At 41.9% G+C, this 11435-nt stretch overlaps 1 long non-coding RNA gene across 1 annotated transcript; it reads left to right on the plus strand.

The window, feature by feature from the left end:
* The first annotated feature begins 300 nt into the window (after positions 1-300).
* Positions 301-4157, plus strand: LOC107807391 (uncharacterized). Its single transcript, XR_001652894.2, has 2 exons — positions 301-556; positions 647-4157. It is a non-coding gene; the product is annotated as an uncharacterized LOC107807391 (long non-coding RNA).
* The last annotated feature ends 7278 nt before the right edge of the window (positions 4158-11435 follow it).

Genomic DNA, 11435 nt, shown 5'->3' on the forward strand with positions numbered 1-11435 from the left:
CTCAAAACTTCACCAAATCATCCCAAAACTCAGATTCAAGCTCCTTAAGATGTACCCAATCTATTCTAATAATACCCACTCAATAGAAAGCAAAAATATAACCCTTTTTTGCTACAAATAGCTAATTGGTTAATATTAATAATATTTGGCTAATATTAGTAATATTTTATGAATTGACTAATTTTTGTAATATGTTATTTATAAATGTACATAGCTGGTAGTTTCCCTTTTTGCTAACACCCCTACCTCCTATATATACTTTAAAAAGTAGTGGATCGTAAAAGCCCAAAGCAGAAAAAGTAAAACACCTTTTCTACGGGCTAGACTCAATGGTAAGCTCACAAGCATGGAAAATTTTAGATTTCAAATCTTACCTTTAGGCCCAAAAATCGAAATAAGGATATTTTGGTTTTTAGTTACTTCTATGAGTCTATCCATGTATTGCAAATATAGATATTCTTATTTCACATTTGATACTGCATAACAAATTCTGGCACAATTTATGCAGATAATATGAATGTGGAGTTCAATAAGAGTATAAGACCAACCAAATGCTGTAAGTTATGCATTGATTATTTTCTGACCGTGGAGCTCACTGTGGTACCTTTGAGCTAACCTAGTTCTGGGTTTGACTCTTTGGTTGCAGTTAAATCTAGCTGGCTAAACTATCATTGACCTGGCGCAGGTAGGCCAAATTCTGCCGAGGGCTCTTTTTGTCAATGATAGTTTAGCCCTTAGGATGCAACTGAACTTCTCTGATTTTATGTTGTTATGGAGTCTGCTTTGACACAGGCACTAGAAGTTCCTCTTCCAAACCAATTCCCTCGTTCACCACCCCATTCCATTTCGCGCTAGTACATGACAACTTTTGCCTTGTTAGTGCCCTAAAGGGCTAAATTCATGCTTGATCCTTGAAAATTGTTGAAGTTGGGTGCTGGTGTTATGATTAACTATAATTCCCATTGATATTGGGAGGGCAGTCCATTTTTTTGCTGGAATGTTCTGAATGAAGTGCCATGCCTGCGACATGTTTGATTGATTGCCACAGTGACCTTTGGCTTGTCTGGTGAAGTCTGAGTAGCCTACTCATAAGTTTTGATTGAACTTGTGTGCAGTGTAAGAGTATTGGTGGGGCCTGCGCATGGTACCTTGCTTAGTCATATGTTAGTGTCTCGTGTTTGTGCTTCTAGAGTTGACTGCTTGTTACGTCTGTCCTAGCAATCTAAGTGCTTCTTTGCTCTCTGCTTATTCTTCTGAGACAATAATTCAGAACATTTTATGTTGGTGCTGGATCTTAGATTGCGATTTGAACCAGTGTCGCTCTCATTTGAGCTCCTACCTTGAAAATAGTGTTGTGAATGTGTCCTTCATACCTGACTACCATTTCCTTGGTACACACACACACACATGTTTGATATGCTTAATTACATAAGTGTGGGGTGGCACTTGTTGAATCAAGTAGGAAGCTTGTGGTTGTTTGTGTTACGGTTAAGTTATATTACCTGCCATTAAGTGTTTCTTTTGCTGTTTTAGGTATTTCACTGCTTGATACTGTTAAAAATTGATTGGGTAGGAAGAAGGTTGAATACTCCTCAATCTTATTTATCTTAACTTGCATGTGTAAATAATCATGTGCTATGGCTCCACTGTCCATGCAATGATGTTTTCTATCCTTAAGTTTGTGCAAATGAATTTGTTAATATATGATAGAGCTGTGTTTGACTAGAAGAGGGAAGTCTGAGTACCTCTTGACAGAGTTTTACTCCAGCTGATTTATGGTTGTTAGTGCTCTTATGTGCTTGATCTTGTGCTTTTCTGTGTAATTACTAGAGTAGTTTGGGACTCGAAAATCAATTACTGTCATATGTGCTTAAGTGCGTGATCTAAGCTTTTAGTTCCATGTATGCTAGTGTTTTCTCCATAATTTTCCTCAAGTATGCTCCCTTCTGGTTGGTTACTGGCCTTTTATAATTAGTTTTGAGCAGTTGTGTTGCATAACTTTGTGGTGAGACTTGAAAGAGTAGTATGATACCTGATATTTTCATGTGTATGAACCAACTTTCTGTGGGTTTTATGAATCATTGCAAAGGGTTGCGTGTATGGTAGTTTTCTGGAAAAAGCTAACTATTTGGAATTGATTGCACAACCTGAAGTTGAAGTTGCCCGGAACTAGTCGCAGGCAAAGTAGATAGCTGAATTGTGCACTCTTCCATACTTCATATTGATGTCATTGGTTAACTATGGTGCCTGATAACTGAACCTAATGGGAAAGTCAAGACCTGACTGCTATTGTATTCGTACAGCTGGGGCAACTATCTGAAGTTGTTTCTTTTGCAGTTACCTACTCATGGCTCCAAAAGCTAAGGCTCCGAAAGCGAAAGCCCCTCAGGCTAAGCCTTCCACATCCTGAGCTTCTGCCGGAGACAAAGGCAAGATGAAACTTACTCCTGAACAGAAAGCGGGCCAGCAGCCTCTGGGCCAAGAGACAGAAACCAGCAGCTCCTGCTCTTACATTTGTGGATGGTGCCGCCAAGAAATCCTTTAAGAAGTTAGCTGCAAAGAGGTACGTCCTTTGTGGAGGGCGCCTGGGGTGTTGAAAAATCTGAAGGATGATAGGCAATGGAGAGTTTTGTGTGAGGATGCCAGCCAGGCAATCTGACTATGGTGCAGGAATTGTATGCCAACTGGCGCCCTCAATTCAGAGTGCCAGTAGTTTGGGGTGTTGACCTCTCGGTTGCATCGGAGGATCTTAATGCCTTTCTAGGATTTCCAGATTGGACTGGATGGACTACGAACTGCAAAAGGAGCCTAGAGTATACAGACTTGCGACGAGTCTTATACGATGGGAATACCAAAGCAAGGTGGATCAAATCAGCAAACCAGGACCACTACTCCATGCCTTATAAATACTTTTCCAAGGAGGCACACATGTAGTTGGCCTTCGTTAGCAACCACTTATTCGGAATGCTCACAATACGAGGGTTAGGGGAGAGCGGGCGTTTTTGACGTATGGTATTATGACTGGCAGAGCTATAAATGTGGTTAGCATCATGCTCCAAGCTAAGAAAGAAAATTAGCCTTGGTTATTCGCTGCCAACACTTGACCAGGTATATGAGGCATTTCAGGGTTCTTCCGAAGAAGAGTGACCCTGAAAGGCCTCATATACCTGGTCAAGGTGTTGGCATAGAATAACCGAGGCTGTTGTTCTTTCTTAGTGCAATACATCTCTCGGAGCATGATGCCAGCTTCATTTTGTAGCCCTGCCAGTCATAATAGCATATGTCAAAAACGTCCACTCTTGGCATACTGGATAAGGTTGTTGCTAACGTAGGCCAGCTACATCTAAGCCCCAGTGAAAAGTATTCGTAAGGCATGAAGTGGTGGTCATGGTCTACTGATTTGATCGACCTTTTTTGGTATAACATCGCATAAGACTTGTCGCATGTCTGTGTATAGTCTGGTTTTTTTCCAATTCTGATAATCCATCCAATCGAATGGGTAGGTGTGGCCTTCTTCCCAGATTAGAGTTTCTAAGTCACCTTGAATCCCTCAAGCTGGTTTCCTACAGCTATCCAGCTAAACTTACTTACGAGTTCAATTTCCTCTAGAAACTAACGGATTGACTTTGTCAAAGTTTCGTCTATCTTGGACCCAAATATCGACCATTGTAGAACCGCCTAACTTGGAGATCCTAAAGTTATTCCTCAAAGCCTTTGAAGGGGATCACTGGAAAGTAAAAAATTCAGACTTTCCTGAACTTAAATAGTTAAAATCTAACAATCTCATCATCACACTTTGGTTTGTTTCCGTGGATGCTTTCCTAAGCTAAAATGTTTGGCTTTAACTAAATGAAAGAGGCCTAAGGAAATCCCTTCTCATTTTGGTGATGCAACACCTCTAACACGCATGTAAGTAAACTGGTGCACCTAATCTGCTGCCAAGTCAACCAAGGAAATTCAATGAATGCAACATGAAGATATGGAAAACCATGCATCCACAGTTACTATACAGCCTCCAGATCGGGCTAGAAGATCTTTTCCTTTGACTCTTATTTGGTATGTTCCTGTAATTTACTTTCAGGTTTGTCAGTATTGTACTTACATCTTTCAAACTGAGATGTGAAGATTAATCGAAATTTTTATGATGGTTCGATTCCCTTTCTTGCTCATAACATTGGAAGCGGTGCACTCAGGTTTTAAGGTTTTTGATATACATTCTATATGTTCTTAACTTTCTGGTGAGGAAGAAAAATCCTTTCTTTTATATACATTTCATTCAAGCTTGCAAGTTGAAAATGGAGGATCTGAGCTAAGTGGATAATCTGCTGAAGGATTTTAAACAATAAATTGGTAGAAATAAACAATTTAATTTTGATGAAACCTGTAATGGCTTTATTAGCTAGAGCTCACATATTTACACATCTCCCTCCCTCCAAATAATAAAAAGTGTATACTGTCAAAATCATATGCCTCCGATTTATAGGCTCGAGGGTCCGTCATGGGCCCGAGTTCGGGTGAGGTCGAGATTCGAGACCAATGGACCAAAATCGAGCTCGAAGACAAAGCGCAATGTCCGTAGATATGAGTACGAGGAATACCAGGCCCGAGTATGTCTGACTCCGAAATAGTACCGTTATGGATTTGTACCAAAACAAGCGAGATTCCTGTCACGTCCCCAAAGTCATGGCGTAAATCCCGGAATAGGATTGTACAATTCTGTACTAGGCGGTTAGACAGCTGTATCAAGAATATTCCCTACTGTAAATAGAAATATTCCTTATTTAGGGTTTCCCTATTATATAAAGGGGACCCCAATCATTTGTAACATCATTTGTGCACTGAGAATAGAATATACTCTACCTTTTTCGCCTGCTTTTCATCAGCATTATCCTTTAGCTCTATTGTTCTTACTTTGCTTTTATACTTGTTCTTATTTTACCAAGCCTACCTCGAGGTCCCTATGCACGAGGTCACTGCTGTTAAGTAACACTGGTTTGATTCACCTTTCTCTTTCTTTTTTACGTCATATTTCTTGATTATTAATTGGTATTCAATTAAATCACGTATCTTTAAAATCACAAATCAAATTTGATTTTTACTCGTATTTTTTGAGGTAAACAGTTTGGCGCCCACCGTGGAGCTAAAGATAATAGTGACTATTTCTTTATTGATTCTTGTTACACACGTTATCTTTACACTTTTTCTTGTCAAGATTTTTTCATGGGCAGTACAGGCCTTCATGCAGGGTTTGAACAAGCGAAGCTCGATTGCTTCTCGACAACTAAAGCAGAACTTGATCGAGTATCCAGCTGTGACGTGGTCACATGTGCAAAACCGTTACCAGTCAAAAATCAGAGTTGAGGACGACCAATTAGGAGCCACCTCGGGTTCAGTTCATCCTAACAGGTTTGTGGCCAAGTCCCCGAAGGATACGAACAGGGAATCGAGATCGAACACGAAAAGGCATCAACCAGATATCGATCGAAGGAACCACGGTTTAGGTCGAAACGCTCCTCGGAACGATCGAAGAAATGATCGGGGTCAAAGTTCTCGGGGACTCGTAAATGGAAACGGATTCAATAAGCATACCAATCCCGCAGAGGCTCCTTGGTTATCGGAGTACAACTTTAACGTGGATGCATAAGGAATTGTGTCGGCTATTGGAAAAATCAAAGACACCAAGTGGCTCAGGCCTATGCAAACCGATCCTTCTCAAAGAAACCCGAACTTGATGTGCAAGTATCATGGTACACATGGCCATAGGACAGAAGATTGTCGCCAGCTAAGGAAGAGGTGGCTTGGCTGTTCAACGAGGGACACCTTCGAGAATTTCTAAATGATCGGGCTAAGAATCACTTCAGGGAGAGAGACACAAGGAAAAATGAGCAAGAAGAACCACATCATGTGATCCACATAATCATTGGCGAAGTCAATGTCCCTCAACGACCTGTGTTCAAGCGTACCAAAGTATCTATCACCAGAAAAAAATGGACTCAGAGCTATGTGCCCGAGTACGTCTTATCATTCTATGACGAGGAAGTGGAAGGCATATCGCATCCTCATAACGACGCCCTAGTAATCTCTATCCTTTTGAATAAAATTCAAGTTAAACGTGTTTTAGTGGATCCAGGTAGCTTGGCGAACATAATCAGATCGAGGGTCGTGGAACAACTCGGCCTACGAGATCAGATATTACCTACATCTCGGGTCCTGAATGGCTTCAACATGGCAAGTGAAACAACAAAGGGAGAAATCATCTTGCCGGTAAACATAGTCGGGACCATACAAGATACAAAGTTCCATATCATCGAAGGTAACATGAGGTATAACGCGCTCCTCGGGAGACCGTGGGTACACAGCATGAGGGCAGTTCTTATTGATAATATGGATTGCTTTTCTTGGTCCCATTTATATATGACAGGGATTCCGCCGGAAATCACCACATATCGGCTGAGCATCGATCCCAGGTTCAAACCGTTAAAGCAAAAAAGGAGACCTCAGTCCGAGGTAAAACATGCCTTCATAAAAGACGAGGTAACCAAACTTCTTAAAATAGGATCCATTCGGGAGGTAAAGTACCCCAAGTGGTTAGCCAACGTAGTAGTAGTTCATAAAAAGGGAAACAAGCTTAGGATGTGTGTAGACTATAAGGACTTGAACAAAGCATGCCCGAAAGATTCTTTCCCATTGCCGAACATCGACCGAATGATCGATGCCACGGCTGGCCACGAGACCCTAACTTTTCTCAATGCCTATTACAGTTACAATCAAATTCAGATGAACCCGGAAGACTAGGAAAAACTTCATTTATTACTAAATTTGGAACTTATTGTTACAATGTTATGCCCTTCGGGCTTAAAATGCAGGAGCAACGTACCAACGCTTAGTTAACAAAATGTTCAAAGAACAGATAGGTAAAACAATGGAAGTTTATATTGATGATATGTTGGTTAAGTCCCTACGCGCAGAGGACCATTTGGCTCATTTGCAGGAAACGTTTGAAATCTTGAGGAAATACAACATGAAGCTTAACCCGGAGAAATGTGCCTTTGGAATCGGTTTGGGCAAATGTCTTGGCTTCATGGTGTCAAATCGAGGTATCGCTATTAACCCCGATAAAATCAAGGCCATCGAAAATATCAAGGTCGTGGATAGCGTGAAAGTCATGCAAAGGTTAACGGGTTGAATAGCTGCTTTGGGCCGGTTTATTTCGAGGTCATCAGATCGAAGTCACCGTTTCTTTTCCTTGCTGAAAAAGAAGAAGGATTTTTCATGGACCCCGGAATGCCAACAAGCCTTAGAAGAATTAAAGTGGTATCTGTCGAGCCCGCCTTTGCTTCACACCCCGAAGATAGATGAAAGGCTTTATCTCTACTTGGGCCGGGCTTATAAGCCTCAGTTTTAAATGGGCTCAAAAAATCCTAACCCAGCCCTACCTAAATAGCGAGCTGGGTTGGGCTGGCCTCACGGGCCAAGCCCATTTTGACGGCTCTACTTATTACCCTCAGATCTTTTCTCCGCATTTGTATCGAAAAACGATTTAGAAATAAATTTGAAATGTGCATCCTAACTTCCAAGTGATATTTGAGATGTTGCAGGCTCAGCAAATCGCCATCGCTCAACTCCAAAGTCAAAATAAGACCCCCCCCGAGTGTAGCTGAACATGTAAGCTATCGACGCGCTGAACCAACGCCAGAAGGGCCAAATGGAAACAACCCGGGGATGGACCCCACCATTATGAAAATGCTTGAAGAGCTCACTAAAAGGATCGAGTCCCAAGAAAAGAAAATTGAGGATAACGATAAGAAGGTGGAGACTTATAACTCACGTGTAGGACAGATACAGGGGGCACCTCGAGTTTTGAAAGGTCTAGATGTCAAAAAATTCTTACAAAAACCATTCCCTCAGAGCGCAGCCCCGATGCCCATTCCTAAGAAATTTCGCATGCCTGATATACCCAAATATAATGGGACAACCGACCCTAACGAACATATTACTTCGTACACTTGCAGGATCAAAGGAAATGACTTGAATGATGATGAAATCGAGTTACTGTTGTTGAAAAAGTTTGGGGAAACACTCTCAAAAGGAGCAATGATTTAGTATCACAACTTAGCTCCTAGCTCTATTGATTCATTCGCTATGTTAGCAAATGTCTTCGTTAAAGCCTACAACGGGGCCATAAAGGTATCCACGAGAAAATCGGATGTCTTCAAAATAAACAAAGGGATGACGAGATGTTAAGGGAGTTCGTGTCCATGTTTTAGATGGAAAGAATGGAGTTGTCGCCCGTTTCCGTCGACTGGACAGTACAGGCCTTCATGCAGGGTTTGAACAAGCGAAGCTCGATTGCTTCTCGACAACTAAAGCAGAACTTGATCGAGTATCCAACTGTGACGTGGTCACATGTGCAAAACCGTTACCAGTCAAAAATCAGAGTTGAGGACGACCAATTAGGAGCCACCTCGGGTTCAGTTCATCCTAACAGGTTTGTGGCCAAGTCCCCGAAGGATACGAACAGGGAATCGAGATCGAACACGAAAAGGCATCAACCAGATATCGATCGAAGGAACCACGGTTTAGGTCGAAACGCTCCTCGAAACGATCGAAGAAATGATCGGTGTCAAAGTTCTCGAGGACTCGTAAATGGAAACGGATTCAATAAGCATACCAATCCCGCAGAGGCTCCTTGGTTATCGGAGTACAACTTTAACGTGGATGCATAAGGAATTGTGTCGGCTATTGGAAAAATCAAAGACACCAAGTGGCTCAGGCCTATGCAAACCGATCCTTCTCAAAGAAACCCGAACTTGATGTGCAAGTATCATGGTACACATGGCCATAGGACAGAAGATTGCCGCCAGCTAAGGAAGAGGTGGCTTGGCTGTTCAACGAGGGTCACCTTCGAGAATTTCTAAATGATCGGGCTAAGAATCACTTCAGGGAGAGAGACACAAGGAAAAATGAGCAAGAAGAACCACATCATGTGATCCACATAATCATTGGCGAAGTCAATGTCCCTCAACGACCTGTGTTCAAGCGTACCAAAGTATCTATCACCAGAAAAAATGGACTCAGAGCTATGTGCCCGAGTACGTCTTATCATTCTATGACGAGGAAGTGGAAGGCATATCTCATCCTCATAACGACGCCCTAATAATCTTTATCCTTTTAAATAAAATTCAAGTTAAACGTGTTTTAGTGGATCCAGGTAGCTCGGCGAACATAATCAGATCGAGGGTCGTGGAACAACTCGGCCTACGAGATCAGATATTACCTACATCTCGGGTCCTGAATGGCTGCAACATGGCAAGTGAAACAGCAAAGGGAGAAATCATCTTGCCGGTAAACATAGTCGGGACCATACAAGATACAAAGTTCCATATCATCGAAGGTAACATGAGGTATAACGCGCTCCTCGGGAGACCGTGGGTACACAGCATGAGGGCAGTTCTTATTGATAATATGGATTGCTTTTCTTGGTCCCATTTAGATATGACAGGGATTCCGCCGGAAATCACCACATATCGGCTGAGCATCGATCCCAGGTTCAAACCGGTAAAGAAAAAAAGGAGACCTCAGTCCGAGGTAAAACATGCCTTCATAAAAGACGAGGTAACCAAACTTCTTAAAATAGGATCCATTCGGGAGGTAAAGTACCCCGAGTGGTTAGCCAACGTAGTAGTAGTTCCTAAAAAGGGAAACAAGCTTAGGATGTGTGTAGACTATAAGGACTTGAACAAAGCATGTCCGAAAGATTCTTTCCCATTGCCGAACATCGACCGAATGATCGATGCCACGGCTGGCCACGAGACCCTAACTTTTCTCAATGCCTATTACGGTTACAATCAAATTCAGATGAACCCGGAAGACTAGGAAAAAACTTCATTTATTACTAAATTTGGAACTTATTGTTACAATGTCATGCCCTTCGGGCTTAAAAATGCAGGAGCAACGTACCAACGCTTAGTTACCAAAATGTTCAAAGAACAGATAGGTAAAACAATGGAAGTTTATATTGATGATATGTTGGTTAAGTCCCTACGCGCAGAGGACCATTTGGCTCATTTGCAGGAAACGTTTGAAATCTTGAGGAAATACAACATGAAGCTTAACCCGGAGAAATGTGCCTTTGGAATCGGTTCGGGCAAATTTCTTGGCTTCATGGTGTCAAATCGAGGTATCGATATTAACCCCGATAAAATCAAGGCCATCGAAAATATCAAGGTCGTGGATAGCGTGAAAGTCATGCAAAGGTTAACGGGTTGAATAGCTGCTTTGTGCCGGTTTATTTCAAGGTCATCAGATCGAAGTCACCGTTTCTTTTCCTTGCTGAAAAAGAAGAAGGATTTTTCATGGACCCCGGAATGCCAACAAGCCTTAGAAGAATTAAAGCGGTATCTGTCGAGCCCGCCTTTGCTTCACACCCCGAAGATAGATGAAAGGCTTTATCTCTACTTGGCAGTGTTGGAGATAGTGATAAGTAGGGTACTAGTTCGAGAAGAGCAAGGTACACAGTTTCCTGTCTATTACGTGAGTCGTACTGTAGAGGATGCTGAAACTAGGTACCCTTACTTAGAAAAATTAGCACTTGCATTGATAAGCGCATTCGAAAGTTGAAACCATATTTTCAATGTCATAGGCCTTTCATTTTTGGTTTTTTTCTTCCAACTTCAATTTCAGAGCATTTGGGGTACCTTGGCTTTTCAAACTTTTCCGAGACGGTTAGCCACGTGGGACTCAACCTTGTCAGCTTCATTTGCCTTTATATGCACTTCAATTTGATTTTCTCCTTCCAAGAGTTTTGATTTGGAAGCATCGGCCGCCATGGCTAGTCGAGGTCGACTTGATGCCCCTGAAAAGGCTGGGTGCCTTTTTACGCATTAGCTCGTGTCAAACGAAAGCCCTGTAAATTAGTCTTACCATCCTTTCTTTGTCTTAGTTTCGGAATAGAGTTAGACCGAAAGGGATTCAAAGAAAAAAAACAATGGAATGGATAATGAATTTAGACAAGAGGTATCCCTTTTTGGGAAAGGAAAGAAAGACTTATCTGGAGTACACACGAGCTTCAATGATCATGACATGCCTTTTGGACTGGATGCCCGATCTGTGCAAACCGTCCGACTCTCAGAAATGTATCGCAACTTTTGCCTCGAAACCGAGAAACCTTTCCTAGGATTGTGTCGATGCTGATGGCTATGAGGATCTCCTTTTTGATCAGTGGCGCCCTTTGCGGGTTTTCACCAGTTGACCTCTCTCATTTCTCTTCTCATCGTCGCCTTGTAGTACTCTTTGCGAGTTTTCACTAACAAGACTCTCTCATTTCAATTTCTCTTCTTATCATCGCCTTACGGTCCCCGTGAGGGTTTTCACCAATAAGACTCTCATTTTATTTTCTCATATTGATTGTATTAGATCCAAACGATTGTGTCACC

Source organism: Nicotiana tabacum, chromosome 20, assembly GCF_000715075.1.
Source record: "Nicotiana tabacum cultivar K326 chromosome 20, ASM71507v2, whole genome shotgun sequence".
NCBI classification, from domain to species: Eukaryota; Viridiplantae; Streptophyta; class Magnoliopsida; order Solanales; family Solanaceae; genus Nicotiana; species Nicotiana tabacum.